This window comes from Ricinus communis, chromosome 3 (genome assembly GCF_019578655.1).
Source record: "Ricinus communis isolate WT05 ecotype wild-type chromosome 3, ASM1957865v1, whole genome shotgun sequence".
NCBI lineage: Eukaryota > Viridiplantae > Streptophyta > Magnoliopsida > Malpighiales > Euphorbiaceae > Ricinus > Ricinus communis.
This window is the reverse complement of record NC_063258.1, coordinates 15859610-15886073: the sequence shown is the minus strand read 5'-3', so window position 1 is coordinate 15886073 and position 26464 is coordinate 15859610.

Genomic DNA, 26464 nt, shown 5'->3' with positions numbered 1-26464 from the left:
AGAAATAGGCAATGGCATATACAATCCATGGGGCTTGCTTTTAGACTTAGCACGTAAACAAACAACATAGTTGGCATAATATTTCTTAACATCAGCATGATCTTTTACCAATAAAAGTGCTCATGCAACATATCTAAGGTCTTAGCAACACCAAAATGCCCCATCAATCCTCCCTCATGCGATTCTTTTAAAAATAATCTATGCATAGAACAATTAGGCACACATAATCAATTATTCTTAAACAAGTAGCTATCATGTCTGCAGTATTTATCAAAAGTTCCATGCTCGCATGCATCATACACATTTCTAAAATCAAGATCATCAAGATAATGTTCTTTAAGTAATTCAAAACCAATCAATTTAGAATGAAGTGTGTTAATCAAGGCATACCTCTTAGAGAGTGCATCAGCCACCATATTATCCTTACCCTTCTTATATTTGATCACATAAGGAAAAGTCGTTATAAATGAACTCCAAGTTGCATGCCTTTTGTTCAATTTATTCTGACCCTTCAAATGCTTTAAGCTCTCATGATTTGTATGAATTACAAACTCCTTGGGCAATAAATAATGTTGCCATGTCTCCAACGCCCGCACCAATGCAAACATTTCCTTATCATAGGTGGGATAGTATAAGCTTGCACTACTAAGCTTTTCACTAAAATAGGCAATTAGCCTACCCTCTTGCATCAGTACAGCTCCAATCCAACACTAGAAGCATCACCTTTAATCTCAAAAGTAGAATCAAAATTAGGCAAAGCAAGTAAAGGAGCATTAATCAATTTATCTTTCAAAACCTGAAATGCCCTATCTTGTGCCTCTCCCCATTTAAAACTTACATGCTTCTTAGTAATCTCAGTTAAAGTGGCAGTAAAGATAGAAAAATCCCTAACAAATTGCCTATAGAAGCTAGCTAGCCCACGAAAAGATCTCACCTCACTCACACTGTTAGGCGTCAGCCAAAAAACAATAGCCTCTACCTTTTATTTATCTAGCTTAATCCCATTAGCAGTAACAACATATCCAAGAAAAAGTACCTTAGGAGTGCAAAAATCACACTTGCCAAGATTAGCATAAAGCTTTTCTCTTCGCAAGACATCAAACAAAGTCCTAAGATGCTTTAAATGCTCATGCATGGAATTGCTATAGACTAATATGCCATCAAAATACACAACAATAAGCTTATCGATAAAAGGACGCAAAACATGGTTTTTGTGTTCTTGTGTAGAATGCATGCTTAAGAAACAGTCTAGTAGATTGATCATCTTCTTGTGGAGTGTTTTGAAATTGGGGTTGAACCGAATTGGTTGTTGGGGTTTTCATATTAATATAATAGGGGTCCACAATTTAAAAGGGGTTCTCGAGCTTATTCATGGAGGTTCCATATCATTGGTATTAGAGCTTTGGCTATAGATTAGGTTTTATCATTTCATATTTTCATTAGTCAATTCTGACTTCTTATGTTTCTTTGTTCTTTCTTTTAATTCGGTTCATGTTATTAGTTCTTTGTTTAAGTCAATTGCTAGAGTTCTAAAATTAGGAAAAAAATCGTTTTGGTATTTTAATTGTGTCCTTTTTGTTATTTGTTCATTAAAGTTAGTTATTCTCCATTACATCTTGTTCTTATATTCTTTTGTTGTGTTTTGGCTTAATCGTGTTCATTAAGTATAGTTTTATGTTCTACTTTTCGTTTTAATTTTGATTTGTTTTGAGTGTTAAACACGTGCGTGTGTGAGAGATGTATTATAAAAAAGATTGCTATGAGCAACAAAGGGACAACTTGTTTCATACAAGATTTCATATATAAGGCAAGGTATGTAATGTGATTATTAATAGTGGGAGTTGCACTAATGTTGTAAGTACTCTCTTGATTAGTAGATTAGGGTTCCTACCATACCACACCCATATGCATATAAGCTTTAATGGCTTAATGATTGTGGTGAGGTTAAGGTGCAAGCAATTATTTCCTTTTTTATTAGTAAATATCATGATGAGGTGTTGTGCAATGTAGTACTTATGCATGCTAGTGATATGTCGCTTGGGAGACCATGACAATTTGATAGGACGACAATGCATGATAGGTACTTGAATAGGTATTCATTCACCATGGAAGAAAGACCATATTGACACCACTTTCCTCAGAGGAAGTATATGAAAACCAATGTAAGATAGAAAAGATGAGAGTGGAGGCCGAGAAGAAAAAAGAAAGAGAATAGAAAGGGTATTTTAGAGAATAAAAAAAGATTAAGGATAACGAAAAAGTAGTAAAGAATCGGCCTAGAGAGAAAAGTGAAAAGAATGTGAGTTTAATAGCTAAAGCAAGTGAGGTTAGGCAACTTTGTATTCTAATCAGATTATATTTGTACTTTTGTAAAAAGGGGCTTATTTTACCACTAATGACCTTAATCCATCTTTGCCTAGTGTATTTGTTGAATCTTTGTAGGCATTTAAAAGATATGTTTCCCGAGGAGGTGCCAAGTGGTTTACTACCAATTAGAGGCATAGAACATCATATAGACTTCATTCCAAGGGCTGCCATACCTAATAGACTAGCATATAGGACTAATCCACGTGAGACTAAGGAGATCCGAAGACAAGTGTAGGAATTGCTAGATAAGGGGTATATAATAGAAAGTCTGAGTCCTTGTTCCGTACCTGTTATTCTTATGCCAAAAAAAGACGGATCATCGAGGATGTATGTGGATTATAGAGCCATCAACAAGATCATTATAAAGTATCTTCATCCTATTCCTAGATTAGATGATATGCTTGATGAATTGTATGGTTCTTATTTGTTTACTAAGACTAACTTGAAATCTGGTTATTATCAAATTCGCATGAATGTTGGGGATGAATGGAAAATAATATTTAAGACTAAATATGGTTTGTATGAATGGCTTATTATGCCTTTTGGTCTTACTAATGCACTAGTACTTTTATGAGATTGATGAATCATGTTTTGCGTGAATACTTGGGTAAATTTGTAGTTGTTTATTTTGATGACACTTTGTTTTATTCTAGATCTTTAGATGAACATGTTATGCATGTGTGTTTAATTTTAGGTATTATTAGGAAAGAAAAGTTGTATGCTAACCTTAAAAAGTGTAGTTTTTGCATCGAGAAGGTTATCTTTTTAGGTTTTGTAGTATCTAGTCAAGGTGTTGAGGTTGATGAGGACAAGTTAAAAGCTATAAGAGACTAGCCGACACCTAAGAATGCTAGTCAGGGAAGAAGGTTTCATGGACTTGCGGGCTTCTATAGGAGATTCATTAAGGATTTCAATACTATAGCTGCACCATTAAATGAGTTAGTTAAGAAAAATGTTGGATTTGTGTGGGATGATGCACAGGAACATGCATTTAATGAACTTAACGATAAATTATATAATGCACCTTTGCTTGCTTTACCTAACTTTGATAAGACCTTTAAAATTGAATGTGATGCTAGTGGTATAGGAATTGGAGCTCGTTTAATGCAAGATTAAAGACCACTAATGAATTAAAGGAAAACTATGTCCCTTAAACCCCAATTCCAAGTACGCCACAAGGATAGATCAACTCCTTGATAAGTAAGATTTGCATTCAAACAAGCACATGAAACCTAAACTATATCAAAGGATTAAACCCGTATGCAAGTTTGATTTCATTACCCAATATCTATCTAGAACTAGATCAATGGAAACCTTAGACCCTTCAAGTATATTAAACAATCAAACCTAAAATATTAAAGTAGAAGATGCCACAATTGAGTATGGATTCTAAATTAATAAGTCGAATTTGAACGCCACAAATAATGAATTGCTTGATAAGTTCGAATTAGCTCTAAGTAAGAACTAAGAATAGAGTATAAACTCACAAAATATATTAATCATTAATCAATCAATGAACTTGAAACGTGGTTTCTTTAATCAATCATTAATCATTAACCATTAATCATTAATCATTAATCAATCATTACTATGTAGTCGCCCATTAGGAGTAAGAAACGTGGTTTCTTTAAGTCACACACATGGGCCATCTTTGTCGGAGTTAATTAGGTCCAAACTCCTATGTGCTTTTATGTGCTCCTATATGTTCATTAAGCCCATATTAGATTTATTCAAGCTCAATAAACTGAATTAGATTAATGAGCCTTGAATTTGAATCCAACTCTTCAAGCCTTGATGTGTTGTTAGCCCAAATGTCTTGAATAAACCCATTGAGAGCTTCTTTTATCTTCTTAGCCTTGGACTTTGTAATTGGGTCTCCATGGATGTGAAGTGGATCTTGAATCCTAGTTGGATCAGGATTCCCAATGTCACTTGAATTCTTGATGTCATTTAGATTTCCAATATCATTAGGACTCCTTGAACTCCTAGTTAGTGTAGGACTCCTTGTCAGAATAGGATTCTTTTAGCTAGTAGGATTTGCATCATTAGGATTCCTTGTTGGAGTAGGATTTCTTGTGCTAGATGGGTTCTTATCAATGATGGAGATCGTAATGGTTCAAATCTTGATTGGAACATTGGGGCATGCCTTGATTCCAAATCTAGGTTTGCTACTTCGGGTCTTCATAAGTTTACAAAGTTCTTATAAGAACGCATAACTTGATTTCCCACAAGGTAGAAAACTAAAATAATATGCTCACTAGCCTCAAGTATTCGGTTGCATATAGTTTTTTTAGTGTGAAAGCCCTAATTCCATATGAAGAAAAAATAAGAAGCTAAATTTGAATAAATAAATAAAGAAGGATGAATAAACTAAAGTCAAATCAAGAACTGGAGAGGAGTTGACTAGTCAATAGCTATCGTTGTTCCAAATTTTATGAGCCAGCTTAACGAAAGTAAGGGGAAATCTGCGAGGACCTACCTAATTATAATCCAACCCAAATTAGTTCTTTCTATGCATCCCGAACATTAAAATGCTCGTATTCCCACTAGTATTACACTTGGATTAATTGAAACCCATATGATCTCTCACTATAGCGCATGGATTTACATCTCATCTTGCTTGATCATCAAGCTAAGCCCCAATGTTACTAGTTAAGCTTGTCAATTGCATTCCTGTGATTCTGTATGCCAATCCTCGTGTCATCAGGAGTCCTCATGCTTAGAGATACAAGGAACAAGCCTCAATTCTCACTGTTCCCTTTTTCCTCCAAAAGTTCTGTTTGCAATCATTGGAAGAATGATATCAATACTCGATCAACTAATTTTCTTTCTTTGCATTTGTCCAAGTATTAAATCAGTGCCTATGATTGCTGCTTCCTTGAGCTTTGTCTCAGCAGTCGTGTTTATGCTCCCTAGATAAAACCAAACTATCATACAAGAGAAAGAAGAATTGAATGGTTAACAACTCTCACAGTCCCAAAATGTATGACCTAGATTCGTAAGAGTAAGGGAGAATTTATATGGGCATACTTAATAACACTTCTACCAATTACATAATTATATGCATCCTAGAAGTCGAATTACACTCATTCCCTCTTGGATTAATCGAAAGCAACATGATTTTTCCCTTACGCGCATGGATTTGTGTCTCGTCTTGCTAGATCATCAAGTCATGCTATAATGCCACCTGTCAAGCTTGTCAATTGTATTTATGCTAGCCAAAAAACTAAACCATCAAACTAGATAGAGATTAGATAGCGTGGAACAAAAGAAATGAACAAAATGAGAACATAGATGGGATTTCGGATCTGATAAGGAAAGAAATCACAAGTTCTTTATATTCTTCCATATAGCTAAGCAAAAGGATCAAATCGAATTGACTTAAATATAAGGTCGACAAAGACTACAAAAGAAAGGAAGGACGTAAGCCATAAGTCTATGTTTGCTAGAATGAGTCTTGATAAGTCTGCAAAGTTCTTGAAAGAACCCATATCTTGATTTTTGCAAGGTAGAGAACTTAAATAATATGTTCACTACTATCAAGTATTCGGTTACATGCGGTTTTTGTAGTACGAGATAGTAGTTGACTAGTCAACAACTTCCCAATTTCATGAGCCAACTTAACACAAACAAGGAAAAATTCATCTAGGCCTACCTAATAATACTCTAACCCAAGTTTTTTCATTATATGCAGCCCTAACATCAAGATGCTCACATTGCTGCTTGTATTACGCTTGGATTTCATGATTTCTCCCTTATAACCGTGGATTTACGTCTCATCCTACTTGATCATGAAGCTAAGCACAATGCCATCGGTCAAGCTTTTCAATTGAGTTCCCATGATTGTTTATGCCAATCCTTGTGCCATCAGAAGTCATCATGCCTGGAGGAATAAGGAATAATGGAGATTCTAATGGTGCAAATCCTACATCAGAATATTTAGCATGCCTCGATTCTTATTGTTCCCACTTTCCTCTAGAAGATTTTTCAATGATTATTCGGAGAATGATATCATACACGATCAACTAATTTTCTTTCTTTTCATTTGTCCAACCATTGGATTGGTGCCTATGATTGCCGCTTCCATGTGCTTTAACTTAACACTCATACTTATGCTTCCTAAATAAAATAAAATCATTATATTAGACAGAGATTAGAAAGAGAGGCATAAAACAAACAAATAAAATGAGAAAATAGGTAAGATTTTCGGATCCAATAAGGAAAGAAAGCATAAGTTCTTTTCTCTTCTATACAGCTAAGCGTAAGGATCAAATCAAATTCATTTAAATACAAGGGCAGATAAGGGACACAAAAGAATGAAAGGACGTGAGCGATAAGTCTATGTTCACTAGCGCGAGTGTTGATAAGCTTGCAAAGTTCTTGAAAGAACTGAAAACTTGATTCCCATAGGTTATTACACTAAAATAATATGCTAACTTGCCTCAAGTAGCATTCAGATTTTATATTTTGAAGCCCTCATTCCATGAGAAAAAGAAACTAGAAGATAAATTTGAGTAAATAAATAAAGTAATATGGATAAACTAAAGTCAAATCAAGAATCAGAGAGTAATTAACTGGATAAGAATGATTAAGTTTTTTTTGGGTAGTTGGTGTATGGTGATGTGCGTAAAATACATACATCTAAATGGGGTTTTTAAAATTGATTTTATGTACATTTGGATGTGAATTAGTCCCAACACTCACCCTATGTGTCTGTTTGGGTGCATTAGGTCCAAAAGAAGTCAAAGTATGATAAAGGGAAGAATTGGAGCATAATTGGATGTCAAAGCTGCCGAAACAAGCTAAGTATGCCCATGAGGAAGGTTAACACGGCCGTGTTGGATTCAACACTGAACACGGCCACAAACATGGCCGTGTTGGATGCATCAAACATCAAAGAAAAAAGAGGTTTTTTGGGAGCACGGCCACAAAGAGTAACACGGGCATCAACACCAGAACGTGTTGGGAACACGGACATCAGCACGGCCATGTTCATGGCAGCTGGTCAAATTCATTTAAAAAGAAAGAAAAGAGAAAAATGGAGGCAGCGAGGGTTAGAACGTCCAAAACTCATCTTTTTCTCTGTCTAAGGGTTTTCTGAGTTGAAACTAAGGGAAAAGGATACTTGGATCAAGGTTTCACTTGGATTCTCTTCGAAGATCAAAGATTGGCGAGGATTGTCGATTAGTTTCAATCCGAGTAAGAGGAACAAGAATCGATCCAAGATTGGGCATGAGGAATTGGAGATATTTACTCTCATCCAAGGGTGTATTCAGGTTCCTCTACCTCTACTCATTTTTTTTGTAATTAAATTCTTGTTGGTTGTGATTATGAACATGATTAGCTAAACTTATTAACCCATTAGGGTTCTTTATCTAGGGATTTTTGTACTTCAATTTTGAATTGAATGTATTAATTGTCAATATTGGTTTGCAATGGAAGTATTTATTGATTTGTTCTTCATATCTTGTTGAATGATTTTTGAAATTTGAATGATCTTGAGAAAGACGTTTAGGTTTGGATTGTCCTTTGCAACCTAGAATTGAATTCACCTAGAGATAGGGTGTTCGTTCTACCGGATTGAGAATTAAAAACTCTCAATAGTGTTAAATGGTACATAATGCTAATTTGGGTAATTAGAGTTAGGAAGAGATTTCAACCTAATTAATCTAAGTTAAGATGTTAGTGTCCTTGAGAAAGGCATTAATTATGTAGAGATTTTCCCACGAAAATTGGATTCAACTAATCAATTCCACCTTTAGTTTCTATTCCTTAGAGACAAGAATTCCCAAAGGGTTATTCCTTTACTTGAATTAATCATTCCCTAGTATACGTACTTCGACAACAATTAGAGTAGCTATTAGTTAATTTAGGTATTATTCATTAACGCTATTTTTTTCTGTGATTAGATAATAGAGAAGATTGAGTAGATTTAGGTTCACACGTTCTTTGGGGAATACGACACTTGCTACTCGCCGTTAGCTATACTCCACTGATAGGTACACTGCCTTAGGTCATAGTCTTGCTTGACTTAGCACACATCAAGTTTTTGGCGCCGTTAGCTATTTGTGTTAGCTATAATCTAAGGCAGTATACCTATCGATGCAGTCTAGCACTAATGGCGAGTATCAAGGCCGTATTCCTCGGGAAAGTGAAAGCCCAGAGTTACTCCCTTGTTCTTTGTTATATTAACCTAAAATTAGTGATGAATAATTTCTAAACTAACTAGTAGTTACAAGCTAAGTTCTAAGGGAGATGCAGGAGTAATTGATAACTAAAATAACCAAGACAAAAAAGCAAACCCAAAGGGAACCTAAACTAGTTGGCAATTAAACAAAAGATAAAGGATTGGTGAGTCTAATTATGCTACCCGTGGACGAATTCTTAACCGAATTCGGTTTCTCTCTCTCGATAACCGAATTCCTAAATCTAATAACCTAAAGTTGGAATCTCTTCCTAACGATTGATTCTTAAATTAGCACTAAGCTTTAATCCGCCTCTATTAAACTTTGTTAATTCTTAATCCAACTAGTTAATTATCCTTATCTCTAAGCGATTATTAACCAGTTCTTGCTATTCAAAATTCCAATTACCAAATGAACTTCTCAATCACACAAAGGAATCTAAACACACAATTCACAACGTCTCATGAATGATGCATTATCTTATTAATACTGAAAGTAAGAAGAATACAAAACTAACCCAAACAATCCAACAATATAAGATCAAGCCAACATATTAAAGAAATCCCAATGGATTTAATCAATCTAGCTAATCATATTGATTATCAAAATCCACAAGAATAAAATTACAACAAAGAGTAAAGGTAGAGAAACCCGATTACACCCTTGGATGAGAGAGTAAACAGCCCCAATTCCTCTTGCTCAAATTGAATCGATTCTTGTTCCTCTTGCTCAATTTGAAAACCAATCAACGAACCTCGCCCAATCTTCAATCTTTGAAGGGAATCTGAATGAAACCTTGATCCAAGTCTCCTTTTCCCTTGGTTCCAGCTCAGAAAACCCTTAAAGAGAGAAAAATTAGGGTTTGGGACGTTCTCCCCCTGCCCTCCCTCTTTTCCCTTGGTTCTTTCTTTTAATTAATTCATCTTGTCAGCGTGAACACGGTCGCGTTCCTGGCCGTGTTGGGAACACGGTTTGGTGTTCCTGGCCGTATTGCTCTCTGTAGCCGTGCTCCCTAAAAACTTCTTCTTCTTTGATGTTTGATGCACCCAACACGGCCGTGTTGGTGCCCGTGTTGGAAACACGACCAATGTTGAAACCAACACGGCCATGTTTAGCTTCCTCATGCTCGTACATAGCTTGTTTCGGCAGCTTTGATGTCCAATTATGCTCCAATTCTTCCCTTTATCATTCTTTGACTTCTTTTGAACCTAATGCATACAAACAGACGCAGAGGGTGAGTTTTGGGACCAATTCACATCCAAATGTCCATAAAATCAATCTTAAAAACCCCATTTAGATGTGTGTATTTTACGCACGTCATATGGCATGTAATTCGGCAAGCAAGAAGCAATGGTATTATATAGTGGTAAGATATGTTTTCAATAGGTAAAGAAAAAAGGTAAAAATCTTGCTATGTTGAGCAAAGGTGTTAGGGTGCCAGCTAGGTAAGAGTAGAAAGGGAAAAAGATGGGTTTTGTTCCTCTAGGTAGGGCGGCTAAGGTTGAGTGTGTGTGTATGTTTTGGTTTTAGAAGGAAGTTAGGTAAGAAGCAATTAGAAATATTCCTTTTTCCTAATTTAGGAATGAAAGAAATAATTCCTTAACTAGCTTGTGTAATTTGGCACACCTTGTGGAGACAAAAAGTTTGCTTTCTAAGTGTAAAGTTTCCTCTTTTGCAAAGATCTTCTTGAGTAGTAAACTTCCTATCTTGTGTTTTCCTTTGTTTCCAAATTAGTTCTCCCTTTTTTAGGAAAAGATTTTCGGCCAAGTCAAGGATATATCAAGGAGATATTTTTCCAATTCCTTGATTAGGAAACTTGCTGAATTTTTCCTCTTTTATGATAAGTCTCCAAAATGTATTCCCTTGATTAAAAACTTCCAAAATTTCAGCTCCGTCACCTCCAAGCTTGAATTTTCGAACTTAAATGGAATTCTACTTAAAATGAACACCTTTTCTTTTATTTTTTTTTGCACCAATTTTTCACTCTTTTTTTAACTAATTTTCGGAAATAAAAGAACTAACTAAACAACTACAATCTTGAACTTGAACCTAAGCTCTGATACTAAAACTAATATGACCTTAGACAATCTATTGCATAGAACCAATATAAATCCGTTTTGAGGATTTATCAAGAATAAGATAAAGGATACACAACTAAGAGCTCATAACAATCTAATGAAGGAACCCTTAGCTATCAATGAACAATCAACAAAGTTGCAATGTCCAAAACAATAAGTCCGCATAAGAAGTTAGAAGTAGAACACTCTCAAGCATCAAATTGTAATCAAAGTTAAAGTCTTACAAGATAATAACACTTAAGTATTTATAGTGAATACTTGGGGTTTAAACAAACTAATGAGTGTTGTGCCAAATGCAAAGGGTGGTCCATAGTTAGAATTAATCTAATAAACATAACTAGAGGCCTAAACTAAACAAGTAATGAAAAAGGCCTAAAGAAATAGAGTTTTAAAGTAATAAAACACTCAAGGGCCAAAATACATAAGAAGTAGCTTCGGCCCAAGGGGAAATTAATAAGGAGTCAAGCTACTTGAAGCCCATTCTCACTAACTTGAATCATCAAGACACAATTTGGCCCATTGGGCTTATTTGAGGCTTGTTCTTCCACAATGTGAGTTGTCACCAAGGCTTGAGCAAATAAGGCCACTGCATCCTTAATCTTCTTGGCTCTTACTCTTGTCCCCATATATAGAGGATCTTGTTTGGATGGGTTTGTAGGAGCACTAGGATTTCCATCACAAGGATTGGCATAAGGAATCATGGGAATGCAATTGACAAGCTTGACCAGTCGCATTAGGGCGTGACTCGATAAATCCACACGCGTAAGGGAGAAATCATGTTGTTGTCGATTAATCCAAGCAGGAATGCATGCATTTTGATATTTGAGATGCATATAATTATGTACTTTGGGCTAGGGTGTTATTAGGTATACTCACACAAATTTTCCCTTGTTTTCGCTATTCTAGCTTATAAAATTTAGGATAATGGTTGACCAATAAACTCCTCTTTGTCTAGTATGATGGTTTGGTTTTATTTAGGGAGCATAAACACTACTATTGAGAGAAAGTGCATAGAAACAACAATTATAGACACCGATCCAATGGTTAGACGAATGCAAAAAAAGAAAATTAGTTGATCGAGTATTGATATCATTCTACAAATAATCGCAGACTAATCTTTTGGAGGAAAGACGGAACGATGAGAATCAAGGCACGAACAAATATTCTGATTCTGGATTTGTACCATTGGGATCTCCATCATTCCTTATTCCCCTAGGCACAACAACAAATGATGACATAACAAATACCTTAAGGAATCATGGAAACACAATTGATAAGCTTGGCTTGTGGCATTAGGGCTTGGCTTTAAGATCAAGCAATAGGAGACGTAAATCCACGCACGTAAGATAAAAATCATAATTTTATCAATGAATCCAACTGTAATATAATCAGGAATGTGAGCCTTTTTTATCTTTGGGATGCATATAATTAAGTAAGGAGTGTTATTAGGTAGGCTCGCATGATTTTCTCTTTTCTTTTGTTAAACTGGTTCATACAATTTGGGATCTCGATCATCCCTTGTTCCTCACGGCACAAGGACTCCTGATGACACAAGGATTGTTGTAAGGACTAGTTAACAACTCTTATAGTCCTAAATTTGATGATCAAGCCGGACGAGACGTAAATCCATACGTGTAAGGGAGAAGATAAATCCAAGTGTAATACAAACGGGAATGCAAATGTTTTATTGTTTGGAACGCATATAATGAAGTAATTTGGGTCATAATGTTATTAGGTAGGCCCGTGCTAACTATCCATTGTTTTATGTTAAGCTGGCTTATAAAATTTAAGACTATGAAAGTTGTTGACCAGTCAAATCCTCTCTCGTTCTTGATTTGACTTTAGTTCATTCATCTTTCTATATTTATTTATTCATATTTAGCTTATAGTTTCTTCTTCTTATGGAATAAGGACTTTCAGACTATAAAAATGCATGCAATGAAATAGTTCAGGCAAATGAGCATTATTATTTCAGTTTTCTACCTTACGGGTTATCAAGTTATGGGTTCTTTCAAGAACTTTATGGACTTTTCACACTCGAGCTAGCAAGCATAGACTTATTGCTCATGTCCTTCCTTTCTTTTGTGTTCTATATCTACCACTGTATTAAAATCAATTTGATTTGTAACTTATTCTTAGCCATATCAAAGAGAACAAAGAACTTGTGATTTCTTTCCTTATCGGATATGAAATCTAGACTATGTTCTCATTTTGTTGGCTCCTCTTGTGCCTCTCTCTCTAATCTTTTATCTAGTGCGATGGTTTCATTTTATTTGTGAGCATAAACACAAGTGTTGACTGAAAGCGTGTGGAAGCGTCAATTATAAGCACCGATCCAAATGTGTTTACAAATGCGAAGAAAGAAAATTAGTTGATTGAGTATTCATATCATTCTTGGAATGATTATAGATGAATCTTATTGAGAAAAGAGGGAACGATAAGAATCGAGGCATGCCCAAATATTTTGATTCATGATTTGCACCATTAGGATCTTCCTCATTCCTTGCTCCTCTAAAGATGAGGACTCCTGATGACAGCAGGATTGGGGTAAGGAATCATGGGAGTGCAATTGACAAGGTTGACCGGTGGCATTGGGCCTGTGCTTGATGATCAAGTAGGATGAGATGTAAATCCACGCATATAAAGGAGAAATTATATTGTTTTCTATTAATCCAAGTACAATACAAGTGGGAATTTGAGCGCTTTAATCTTTGGGATGGATATAATAAAGTATTTTAGGTCAGAGTGTTATTAGGTACCCTCACGCGAATCTTCCCTCGTTGTCGTTAAGCTGGCTCAAAATATTTAGGACTACGAGAGTTATTGACTAGTCAACTTCCCTCTGGTTCTTGATTTGACTTTAGTTTATTCATCTTTATTTTTTTATTTACTCATATTTAGCTTTTAGTTTCTTCTTCTTATGGAATGAGGGCTTTCACACTTGAAAACTGCATGCAATCGAATATTTGAGGCTAATGAGAATATTATTTTAGTTTTCTACCTTACAAAGAATTAAGTTACGGCTTCTTTCAAGAACTTTGCGGACTTATTAAGACCTGCACTAGCGAACCAAGACTTATTGCTTACGTCCTTCCTTAAAGAAGCTTAAATCAATTCGACTTGATCCTTACGCTTAAAATCATGGAAAAGAATAAAAACTTGTGATTTCTTTCCTTATCGGATCCAAAATCCTACTTATATTCTCTTTTGTTCGTCTCTTTTTAATTGATGTCTTATATGATGATATGGTTTTATTTGGCAAGCATCAATAGGAGTGTTGAGTTAAATCACATGGAAGCGATAATCATAAGCACCGATCCAATGCTTGAACAAATACAATAAAAGAAAATTAGTTGATCGAGTGTTGATATCATTCTTCAAATAATTGCGAATGGATCTTTTTGGGGAAAGAGGGAACGCTGAGAATCAAAAAATGCTCAAATATTCCAATTTATGATTTGCATAAATGGAATCTCCATTATTCCTTATTACTCTAGGCACGAGGAATCCTGATGACACAAGGATTGGCAAAAGGAATCATGTGAATGCAATTATAAAGCCTAACTAGTAACGTTGGGAATTGGCTTGATGATTAAGCAGGACAAGATGTAAATCCATATGCGTAAGGGAGAAATCATATTGTTTTCAATAAATCCAAGTGTAATACAAGTGGAAATGTGAGCATTTTGATGTTTGCGGACACATAATGAAGTAGTCTGAGTCGGAGTGTTATTACATAGGCCCACACAAATTTTCCTTATTTTTATTAAGTTGGCTCATAACATTTGGGACTGTGAGAGTAGTTAACCAGTCCTTAAAGCAACCCTTGTGTCATCAGGAGTCCTCGTGCCTTGAAGAATAAGGAATGATGGAGATCCCAAATTTTATGTACCAGTTTAACAAAAATAAAGGGAAATTCCTGTGGGCCTACCTAATGACACTCCAAACCAAAGTACTTAATTATATATATCCTAAAGATAAAACAGCTTGTAATCCTGATTATATTATGTTTAGATTCATTGATAAATTATGATTTCTACCTTACGCGGGTGATTTTCATCTTGTCCTGCTTTATCTTAAAGCTAAGCCCCAACGCCACCAGTAAGGCTTGTAAATTGCATTTCCATGATTTCTTATTCTAATTCATGTATCATCATATGTCATCGTGCCTAGAGGAATAAAGAATGATGGAGATCATAATAGTGCAAATCCTGAATCCGAATATTTGTTCGTGACTCAATTCTCATCGTTTCCTCTTTCCTCCAAAAGATTCTTCTACGATCATTTGGAGAATGATATCAACACTCGATCAACTAATTTTCTTTCTTTGCATTCCTCTAAGCATTAGGTTGGTGTCTATGATTGCCGCTTCCATGCGCTTTCATCCAACAGTTGTGGTTATGCTCCCTATATAAAACCAAACCAACATACTACATAGAGATTAGAAAGAAGACAAAAAAGAAACAAACAAAATGAGAATATAGTTAGGATTTCTGATCCAATAAATAAGTAAATCAAAAGTTATTTATTCTCTACTATATGACTAAGCATAAGGATCAAATCAAATTGATTTAAACACAAGCGTAAACAAAGAACACAAGCAAAAGGAAGGACGTGAGGGATAAGTCTATGCTCACTAGCGCGAGTGTTGATAAGTCCACAAATTTTTTGAAAGAACACATAACTTGATTTCCTGAAGTTATGCTAATTAGCCTCAAGTATTCGGTTGTATGCGGTTTTACAGTGTGAAAGCCCTCATTCCATAAGAAGAAGATAGTAGAAGCTAAATATGAACAAATAAATAAATAAATCAAGCTTAATAAACTAAAGTTAAATTAAGAACCATATAGGAGTTGACTGGGCAACAACTCTCATACTCCTAAACTTTATGAGCCAGCATAATAAAATAAGGGTAAATTAGAGTGGGCCTACCTAAAATATCCTACCTAAATTACTTCGTTATATGCATTTCAAACATCAAAGCGCTCGATTCCAGCTTGTATTGTGCTTGGATTAATTGAAAACAACCAATTTCTCCCTTACATGCATGGATTTACATCTCTCATGCTTGATCATCAAGCTAAGCCCTAATGCTATCGGCCAAGCTTGTTAATTGTGTTCCCATTATTCCTTACGCCCAACCTTGCGTCATCAGGAGTCCTTGTGCCGAAAGGAACACGGAAGGATGGATATCCTAATGGTGCAAATCTTGAGTTAGAATATTTGGGCATGCCTCGACATTCCTTCTTTCATCTAAAAGACTCCTTTGCGATCCTTTGAAGAATGATAGCAATACACGATGAACTAATTTTCTTTCTTTGCATTCGTTGAAGCATTGGATCGGTGCCTATAATTGCCGCTTCCTTACGCCCAACCTTACGTCATCAGGAATCCTTGTGCATAGAGGAACATGGAAGGATGGATATCCTAATTTTGCAAATCCTGAGTTAGAATATTTGGGCATGCCTCGACATTCCTTCTTTCATCTAAAAGACTCATTCGCGGTCATTCAAAGAATGATAGCAATACACGATCAACTAATTTTCTTTCATTGCATTCATTGAAGCATTGGACTAGTGCCTGTAATTGCCCTTTCCATGTACATTCATACAACACTCGTGTTTATGTTCCCCATATAAATCCAAGCCAATATACTAAATAGAGATTAGAAAGAGAGACACAAAAAAGACAAACAAAATGAGAATATAGGTAAGATTTCAGATTCGATAAGGAAAGAAATCACAAGTTCTTTATTCTCTTCCATATGGCTAAGCGCAAGGATCAAATCGAATTGATTTAGACACAAGCGTAGAAAAAGAACACAAGAGAAAGGAAGGACGTGAGGGATAAGTCTATGCTCGCTAGCGCAAGTATTGATAAGTCCACATATAACACACAACTTGATTTCCTCCAAGGTAGAAAACGGAAATAATATGCTCATTAGCCTGAATTATTCAATTGCGTGCAATTTTTATAGTGTGAAAGCCCTCATTCCATAAGAAGAAGAGACTAGAAGCTAAATATGAATAAATAAAGATTATAAACTAAGTCAAATGAAGAACTAAAGAGGAGTTTACTAGGCAACAATTCTTGTAGTCCTAAATTTTTATAAGCTAGCTTAATAAAAATAAGGGTAAAAATACTTGAGCAACTAATTTTCTATCTTCGCCTTCGTCTAAGCATTGGATCGATGTCTATAATTGCCGCTTCCATGCGCTTTCTCTCAAGAGTGGTGTTTATGCTCCCCAAATAAGACCAAACCATCATAATAGATAAAGAGGAGTTGACTGGTCAACAACTCTCGTAGTCCCAAATTTCCTAAGCTAGAATAACGAAAACAAAGGAAAATTCGTGTGGGCATACCTAATAATACCTCGGCTAAAATTATATAATTTTATGTGTCATAAACATCAAAACGCATGCATTCCTGCTTGGATTAATCGAAAGTAACACGATTTTATGTGTGTAGATTTGTGTCTCGTCCTAGTAGATCATCAAGTCACGCCTCAATGCCATTGGTAAAGCTTGTCAATTGCATTCCCTTGATTCCTTACGCCAATTCTTGTGTCACTGGGAGTCCTCATGCCTAAAGGAACATGGACTGATTGATATGGAACCTCCACAAATAAGCTTGAGAACCTCTTTTGAATTGCGGACCCCCAACACATTAACATGAAACCTCAAGAACCAATTCAGTACAACCCCTAAGAAAGGTTAGAAGACAAATTTCTTAGAAAGAAGATCAAGAATTAGAACCTAAGGAAACTAAGTCCCTTAAACCCAAATTCCAAGTACACCATAAGGATAGATCAACTCCTTGATAAGTAAGATTTGCATTCAAACAATAACACAAAACCTAACCTATATCAAAGGATTAAACCTATATGCAAATTTGATTTCATTGCCCAAGATCTATCTAGAACCAGATCAATGGAAACCTTAGACCCTTCAAGTATATTAAACCATCAAACCTAAGGTAATTAAGGTAGAAGATGCCATAATTTAGTATGGATTCTAAATTGATAAGTCGGATTTGAACGCCATAAACAATGAATTGCTTGATAAGTTCGAATTAGCTCTAAACAAGAATTAAGAATAGAGTGTAAACTTACAAAATATATTAATCATTAATCAATCAATGAACTTGAAAATTCGTACTTGGCTTTAATAGCCTTTAGAAAACCCTAGTTCTAAGCTATTAAGGAATTACAACCCAAATAGGATAGAGATAAACATCCTAATTAAAAAAAATAACTAGAGACAAAGTCCTAATACTCCTAAAATACTATGTAGCCGCCCATTACGAGTAAGAATCCCTAGTTTCTTTAAGTCACACGCATGGGCCATCTTTGGTGAAGCTAATTAGGCCTAGACTCCTATCTGCTCCTTTATGTTCATTAAGCCCATATTAGATTCATTCAAGCCTAATAAACTAAATTAGATTAATAAGCCTTGAATTTGAATCTGACTCTTCAGTTCTTGATATGTCCTTAGCCCAAATGTCTTGAATAAGCCCATTGAGAGCTTTTTTCATCGTCTTAATCTTGGACCTTGTAATTAGGTCTCCATGGATATGAAGTGGATCTTGAATCCTAGTTGGATTAGGATTCCAATGATACTTAAATTCTTGATGTCATTTAGACTCCCAATATCATTAGGACTTCTTGTTGGAGTAGAACTCCTAGTTAGAGTAGGACTCCTTATCAGAATAGGATTCTTTCAGCTAGTACGATTTGCATCATTAAGATTTCTTGTGCTAGATGGGTTCTTATCAATGATGGAAATCCCAATGGTCCAAATCTTGAATTGGAATATTGGGGCGTGCCTCGATTCCAAATCTAGGTTCGCTAGTGCAGGTCTTCATAAGTCCACAAAGTTCTTGCAAGAATGCATAACTTGATTTTTCGCAAGGTTGAAAACTAAAATAGTATGCTTACTAGCCTCACGTATTCGGTTGCATGTAGTCTTTATAGTGTGAAAGCCCTAATTCCATTTGAAGAAGAAATAAGAAGCTAAATATGAATAAATAAATAAAGAAGGATGAATAAACTAAAATCAAATCAAGAACCGGAGAGGAGTTGACTAGTCAACGGCTCTTATTGTCCTAAATTTTTTGAGCCAGCTTAACGAAAGCAAGGGGAAATCTGCAAAGGCCTACCTAATAACAACCCATAATACCACTGGTCAAGCTTGTCAATTGTATTTATGCTTGCCAAATAAAACCAAACCATCAAATTAGACAAAGATTAGATAGAGTGGAAAAAAGAAAATGAATAAAATGAGAACATAGCTAGAATTCAGATCTTATAAGGAAAGAAATCACAAGTTCTTTACTTTCTTCTATACAGCTAAGCAAAAGGATCAAATTGAATTGACTTAAACACAAGGGTCGATAAAGAACACAAAAGAAAGGAAGGACATAAGCGATAAGTCTATGTTCACTAGAAAGAGTCTTGATAAGTCCGCAAAGTTCTTGAAAAAATCCATATCTTGATTTTCTGCAAGGTAGAGAACTCAAATAATATGTTCACTGCCCTCAAGTATTCGGTTGCATGTGATTTTTGTAGTATGAGAGAGTAGTTGACTGGTCAATAACTCTTATAGTCCCAAATTTTATGTGCCAGCTTAACACAAATAAGAGAAAATTCGTATGGCCTACCCAGTAATACTCCGACCCAAATTTCTTCATTATATGCGGCCCTAACATCAAAATGCTCGCATTGTTGCTTGTATTATGCTTGGATTTCATGATTTTTCCCTTACAAGCATGGACTTACATCTTGTCCTACTTGATCATCAAGCTGAGCACAATGCCATCAGTGAAGCTTGTCAATTGAGCTCTCATGATTCTTTATGCCAATCCTTGTGTCATCAGAAGTCATCGTGCTTAGAGGAATAAGGAATGATAAAGATTATAATGATGCAAATCTTGCATTGTAATATTTAGCATGCCTCGATTCTCATTGTTCCCACTTTCCTCTAGAAGATTTATCTGCTATTATTCGGAGACTGATATCAATACATGATCAATTAATTTTCTTTTTTTGCATTTGCCAAGCATTGGATTGGTGCTTATGATTACTGCTTCCACGTGCTTTCACTCAAGCCTTCATGTGTCCTTAGCCCAAATGTCTTGATAAGCTCATTGACTTGAAATTTGAATCGAACTAGGACTGCTAGTTGAATTAGGATTCCTTTCATTACTTGTACCCCTTATATCATCAGGACTCCTTGCAGAATTAGGAGTCATAGTTGAGTCAGGACTTCTTATTGGATTAGAATTCCTTAAGCTAGTAGGATTTGCATCATCAAGGCTCCTTGTTGGAGTAGGATTCGTTATGCTAGTTTGGCTCGTATCAAGCTAGCTCATAAAATTCGAGACTGTGAGAGCTGTTGACTAGTTAACTCCTCTCTGATTGTTGATTTGACTTTAGTTTATTCATCTTTATTTATTTATATTTAGCTTTTAGTTTCTTCCTCATATGGAATTCGGGCTTCTGCATTATAAAAATAACATCCAACTGAATACTTGACAGTAAATAGCATATTATTTTAGTTTTCTACCTTGTGAAAAATTAAGTTATGGATTCTTTTAAAAACTTTATGGACTTATTAACACTCACCTACCAAGCATAGAGTTACCTATCATGTCCTTCATTTTTTATGTTCTTTATCTACCCTTGTGTTTAAATCAATTCGATTTGATCCTTACGCCTAGCCATATGGAAGAGAACAAAGAACTTGTGATATTTTTTCTTACCGGATCTGAATCTCATTTTGTTTGTTTCTATTATGTCTCTCTTTTTAATCTCTATCTAGAATGATAGTTTGGTTTAATTTGGGAGCATAAACACGAGTGTTGAGTGAAAGCGCATGGAAACGATAATCATAGGCATCAATCCAATGCTTTGACGAATGTAAAGAAAGAAAATTAGTTGATCATATATTGACATTATTCTCTGAATAATCATGGACGAATCTCTTGGAGGAAAGAGAGAATGATAAGAATTAAGGCACATCAAAATATTTTGATTTAGGATTTGTACCATTGGATCTCCATCCTTCGTTGTTCCTCTAGGCACGAGGACTCTTGATGATGCAAGGTTTGGCGTAAAGAATCATAGGAATGCAATTGACAGCTTAATCGATGGTATTGGGACTTAGCTTGATGATCAAGGAGAACAAGGCATTAATCCATGCCAATAAAGGAGAAATCATGTTGTTTTCGATTAATCCCACCATAATACAAGCCAGAATTCGAGCTCTTTAATGTTTGAAATGCATATAATGAAGTGATTTGGGTCAGAGTGTTTTTAGGTAGCCCCATGTGAATTTACCCTTATTTTTGTTAAGCCTACTCATAAAATTTTGGACTACGAGCATTATATCCAGTCAACTCCTCTATAATTCTTGATTTGACTTTAGTTTATTCAAATTTCTTTATTTATTTATTCATATTTAGCTTCTTATTTCTTCTTCTTATGAAACAAGGGCTTTCACTCTATAAAAATCGCATGCAACCTCAAAGCCTGAAGAACTAAGTAGCCAACTAAGTCAAGGAGATCAAGTTCCAAGCCCAAATGATCCATTATTAACCAAGGGAGGCCCAATTACAAGAGCTAGAGCCAAGAGAATGAAGGAGGCCTTCGAAGCCATATGAAGAGTTAGAGTTAATCAAGCCCAATCTTGTTTTTAACCTAATTCAACATGTTGGGCCATGAATCCTTAAGTTTTGGACAAAAGTTTACTCAAGGATACAAGGGAAGAAAAAATTCTTAAAGAGGAACAAAGGAAAGAAGCTTAAGGAGGAAATAAGGAGGTCCATGCTTGTGAGCTTGACCTAGGCACCTAAATTTGTTTATGCTTGTTTATGAGATAAGGGCAGCTGCCCCTTTTAGTTATTTAGAAATATTAGATGTTGATTTTGTCCATTCTTTATATATCAAAGATTGTCTAAATCACTCTAGTTATTTATTTTATTATTTAGGAAACTTCTAATTTAGTCTTTGATTTTTATTTTCCTATTCTAGTTTCTTCCTAAACGTGTAAAGGCGGTTAAGGTTGTATCTTTTGAATTTAAACACACTATAGCTTAATAGTTCAAGTTAATGAATATTTTTATTATTGATTCCATTGAGAGAATTCAATTCTTTGTTCTTCTAAGAACTTATGAACTTATCAAGACTTGTTCTTGTGGAGTTCTTTGAGACTTATCACTCACCTTCTTTCTAATCTTGAGTGTGGCGTCCAAAACCCTTTTATATTAAGATTCACACTTCTAGTAAAGTGTTGGGTCGACGTCTTTATTCGTGAATCTAACTTTAGACGTTCTTGGCAACAATTCTGCAATGTGTTTCTTGCAAAATCCATCAAGAATCACATCATTTGATATCAAGCTTAGGCTCAAAATTAGGTTCTATTTATCCTTTGATATCTTATTTGTGTGTTAAAATTTCTCTCCGACAGCCTTAATTCTTTTTCTTTCACCCATTCCTTTGAAAATCTAGCTGCCATCTACCATCCATTAACCAAGTCCGAAAATTTGAGCCTTAAATTTCATGTTCTTTGTTTCTTTGATTCAGGTTTAGTTATTTCAATTTAGCTTTTGGTAAAAATAATAAAAAAAAAAAAGAGAAAAGAAAAGATAAAAGAAGAACAAAAGAAAAGAATAGCAAACGTAAGGAAGTTTCGGGTCATCAATGAAAATCCAAGTTTGTTATATTTCTTCATTTATGAGTATTGATATTTTATTCAAGTTATTAAGGCTATCTTGTTTATCATTTATTACTGCTATATATCATTACCTTTATACCATACTAGTTGTTTTACTTTTACCTTAACCTTTTCCTTTGAACCCCTTTTCTAAAAAATGCTACTTAAGCTTTAGAAAGATTTTGAGTGATTAATGTCAATTGAGCTCTAAAAAGGCTATTTTGACCTAAAATTGTACATGAAGGCTATACGAGGGACCTTGGAATGACTCAATCTAAGGTTCTAGAGCATGGATGAGAGGTTGGAAAAAGTGGAGTCAAGTTCCCAAAGGGGGCAGCCCAGGCGTGTCAACCAACACAATGGGAGACCAAGGTACACCTATTACATGGACCATGAAGAATATGATGATGATGACTTTAAAGAGGTGGAACGTGTGTCTAATGCAAACCGGGGTAGATTTGACAATTATAAAAGAGGAGCAACGAGAGTATATGGGAACTTGAGAAACATTAAGATGAAAATCTCAATTTTTCAAGGAAAGAGCGATCCCGAGTCTTAGCATGAGTGGGAAAAGAAAGTAGAGCTTGTGTTCAATTACCACAACTACTAGGAAGAGAGAAAGGTAAAACTTGCTGCTGTAGGATTTACTGATTATGCTATTATTTGGTGGGATCAACTTGTGAGAAGTAGGAGGAGAAAGCGAGGTCGTCCTATTTCCACATAGGAGGAGATGAAAGCTTTGATGAGGAAATGTTTTATTCCTCAACATTATCATAGAGAGTTGTATAATAGATTGAAAATTCTAGTGCAAGGATCTAAAAGTGTTGAAGAATATTATAAAGAGATGGAGATTGCAATTATTCGGGCTAATGTGGAAGAAGACCGTGAAGCAATAAAGGCAAGGTTCTTGCATGGATTGAACTAAGACATAGCTAATGTGGTTGAGCTTCAACACTCTATGGAGATGGAGGATATGTTGTATATGGTCATAAAGATTGAGAGACAATTGAAGAGCAAGAATGCCAAAACCAATTCAGCCTCAACTTCCCCATGGAAGTCGAATTAGAAGAAGGATGACAAGATTGTTTCTATGCCTAAATTTGAGTCTTTCAAGGATCCTAAAGTGGAAGCAACAAATTCTAAGGTAAATCCACTCCTCAAACATCCAAAACTAGAGATATTAAATATTTTAAATGTTTGGGAATGGGCCATATATATTCTCAATGTCCAAATAAAAGAGCCATGATTATAAGGGACAATGAGGAAGTGGAGTTCAAAAGTGACAAAGAAGAAGAGAAGCCGGCCCTAGAAGATGGCAGTGACTAAGAGTATGCTGAACATGGTGATATGTTAGTGGTAAGGCGAGCATTGAGTTTGCAAGCAAAAGGGGAATAGGTATAAAGAGACAATATCTTTCATACTAGATACGAGTCAAAGATAAACATATATAGCATGATAATTGGTGGGGGTAGTTGTACTAATGTGGCTAGTACCGAACTTTTTAAAAAATTATGTTTGCCAACTTTTAAACACCCTTGGCATAGAAGCTTCAATGGTTGACTGATTATGGTGAGATTAGAGTTGCTAAACAAGTATTATTGTCTTTCTTTATTGGTAGGTATAAGGATGAGATGTTGTGTGATGTGGTGCCTATGCATGTTGGACATATTCTTTTACGCCGCCTATGGCAATTTGATAGATGAGTTATTCATGATAGTTTTACTAATAAATACTCTTTTATAATGAATTCCAAATCTATTACACTTGTTCCTTTGACACCTAAAGAGGTGTATGAAGAACAAATGGGCATGAAAAAGGAGAGCAATATAAAACACATGAGTGATGGTGCACAAGAAAAGAAAGAAAATGAGAGCATGAGTGCACAAAAAAAAATAAAGAGAGTACGCGCATGAGAGAAAAGAGAAAAAGGTGAAGGTGTGAAAAGTGAGAAAAAGAAAAGGAAAGAGAAGAGAGTTTGAGGTAAAAAGAGCCTCCTTGGCCAATCGGCCCATGTTTGTACTTATGTAAAAAGAGGCCTATTTTAATTGTAACGAGCTTAACTCTTCTTTGCCTATTGCTTTTGTTTCTTTGTTGTAGGAATTTGATGATTTATTTCCGAAGAGGTCCCACATGGATTACCACTAATTAGGGGAATATAGCATCGAATTAATTTCATTTCTGGATCACCTATTCCTAATCGGCCTGCTTATAGGAGCAACCCTGAGTAGACTAAGGAGCTGCAAAGGCAAGTTGAAGAATTGATTACTAAAGGATTCATCAGGGAAAGTATGAGCTTGTGTGTAATTCCAGCATTTAAAACAAAACATGGATTGTATGAGTGATTAGTTATGCATTTTGCCCTTACTAACGCACCCAATACATTTGTGAGCCTTATGAATCATCTCTTGTGTGCTTTTATAAGAAAATTTCTAGTTGTCTATTTTGATGATATACTTGTCTATAGTCATAACTTGGATGATCATATGGAGCATGTGCACATGAATCTTTATTTGTCAATTTCAAGAAGTGTTCTTTTGCACTAATAAGCTTGTGTTTTTGGGATTCCTTGTGAGTGCAAATGGAATAGAATTAATAAAGAAAAGGTAAAGGCCATTAAAGAGTGGCCGAAACCTACTTATGTTGGGGATGTAAGGAGTTTCCATGGCCTAGCTAGCTTTTATAGGAAGTTTGTGAAGGATTTTAGTAGCTTAGTCACGCCTTTAACTGAAGTTATTAAGAAAGTGTAGGCTTTAAGTGGGGTGAATGACAAGATAAGGCCTTTAATTTGCTTAAAGAAATACTTATTGTGGCACCTTACTTACTTTACCTGACTTTGCTAAAACTTTTGAGGTTGAGTGTGATGCTTTGGATATTGACATTGGAGCTGTGCTGATGCAAGAAGGACGCCTAATTGCTTACTTGAGCAAAAAGTTGAAATGGGGCAGCTTGAATTACCCAACATATAACAAAAAGATGTATGAATTGGTTTGTGCACTTGAGACTTGGAAACATTACCTTTGACTTAAAAAGTTTGTGATCCATACCGATCATAAATCCTTAAAGCATTTGAAGGGACAAAACAAGGTGAATAGGCGACATGCTAAATGGAGTGAATTCATTGAGTCCTTTCCTTATGTTATCAAGTATAAGCAAGGTAAAGATAATGTTGTAGCAGATGCATTATCTCAGAGGTATGCTCTTCTTTCCACTTTAGATGCAAAATTATTAGGACTTGAGCATATTAAGGAATTATATGTGAATGATTCTGATTTTTGCAATGTGTTTAGTGCTTATGAGTAAGTTGCATTTGGCAAGTTCTATAGGTATGATGAATACTTGTTTTATGGAAAAATGCTTATGTGTGCCTGTGTGTTCTTTGTGTAAATTGCTTGTGAGGGAAGCTCATAGGGGAGAGTTAATGGGACATTTTAGTATTGCCAAGACTTTGGATATGTTGCATGAACATTTTCGGCCTAATATGAAGCGTGATGTTATGCGAATATGTGATAATTGTATTACTTGCAAACAAGCAAAATCCATAGTTAAACCCCATGGGTTGTATACACTATTACTTATTCCTACTGCACTTTGGATTGATATTTCCATAGACTTTATGCTTGGTTTACCTAGGTCTAGGAGTGGTAAAGATTCAATACATGTGGTTGTTGATAGGTATTCTAAGATGGCACACTTTGTTCAATATCATTAAACTAATGATACACCACATATAGCTGATTTATTTCTCAAGAAGATTGTGCATTCACATGGCATGCCTCACATTATTGTGAGTGATAGAGATGCTTACTTTTGGAAGGCTTTGTGGTGTAAGTTAGGCACTAAACTATTGTTTTCTACTACTTATAATCCATAAACTGATGGTCAAATGGATGTGGTTAATAGAACTTTGTCTACTCTTTTTCGTACTATCATTAAGAAAAACTTGAAAACTTGGGAAGAATGTTTGCCGCATGTTGAATTTGCTTATAATAGGAGTGTGCATTCTGCTACTAAGTATTCACCTTTTGAGATTGTTTATGGTTTTAATCCTTTTAACTCCATTAGATTTATCTCCTTTGCCCATGCATGAGCGTGTTAATTTAGATGGTGCAAGAAAGGCCGAAT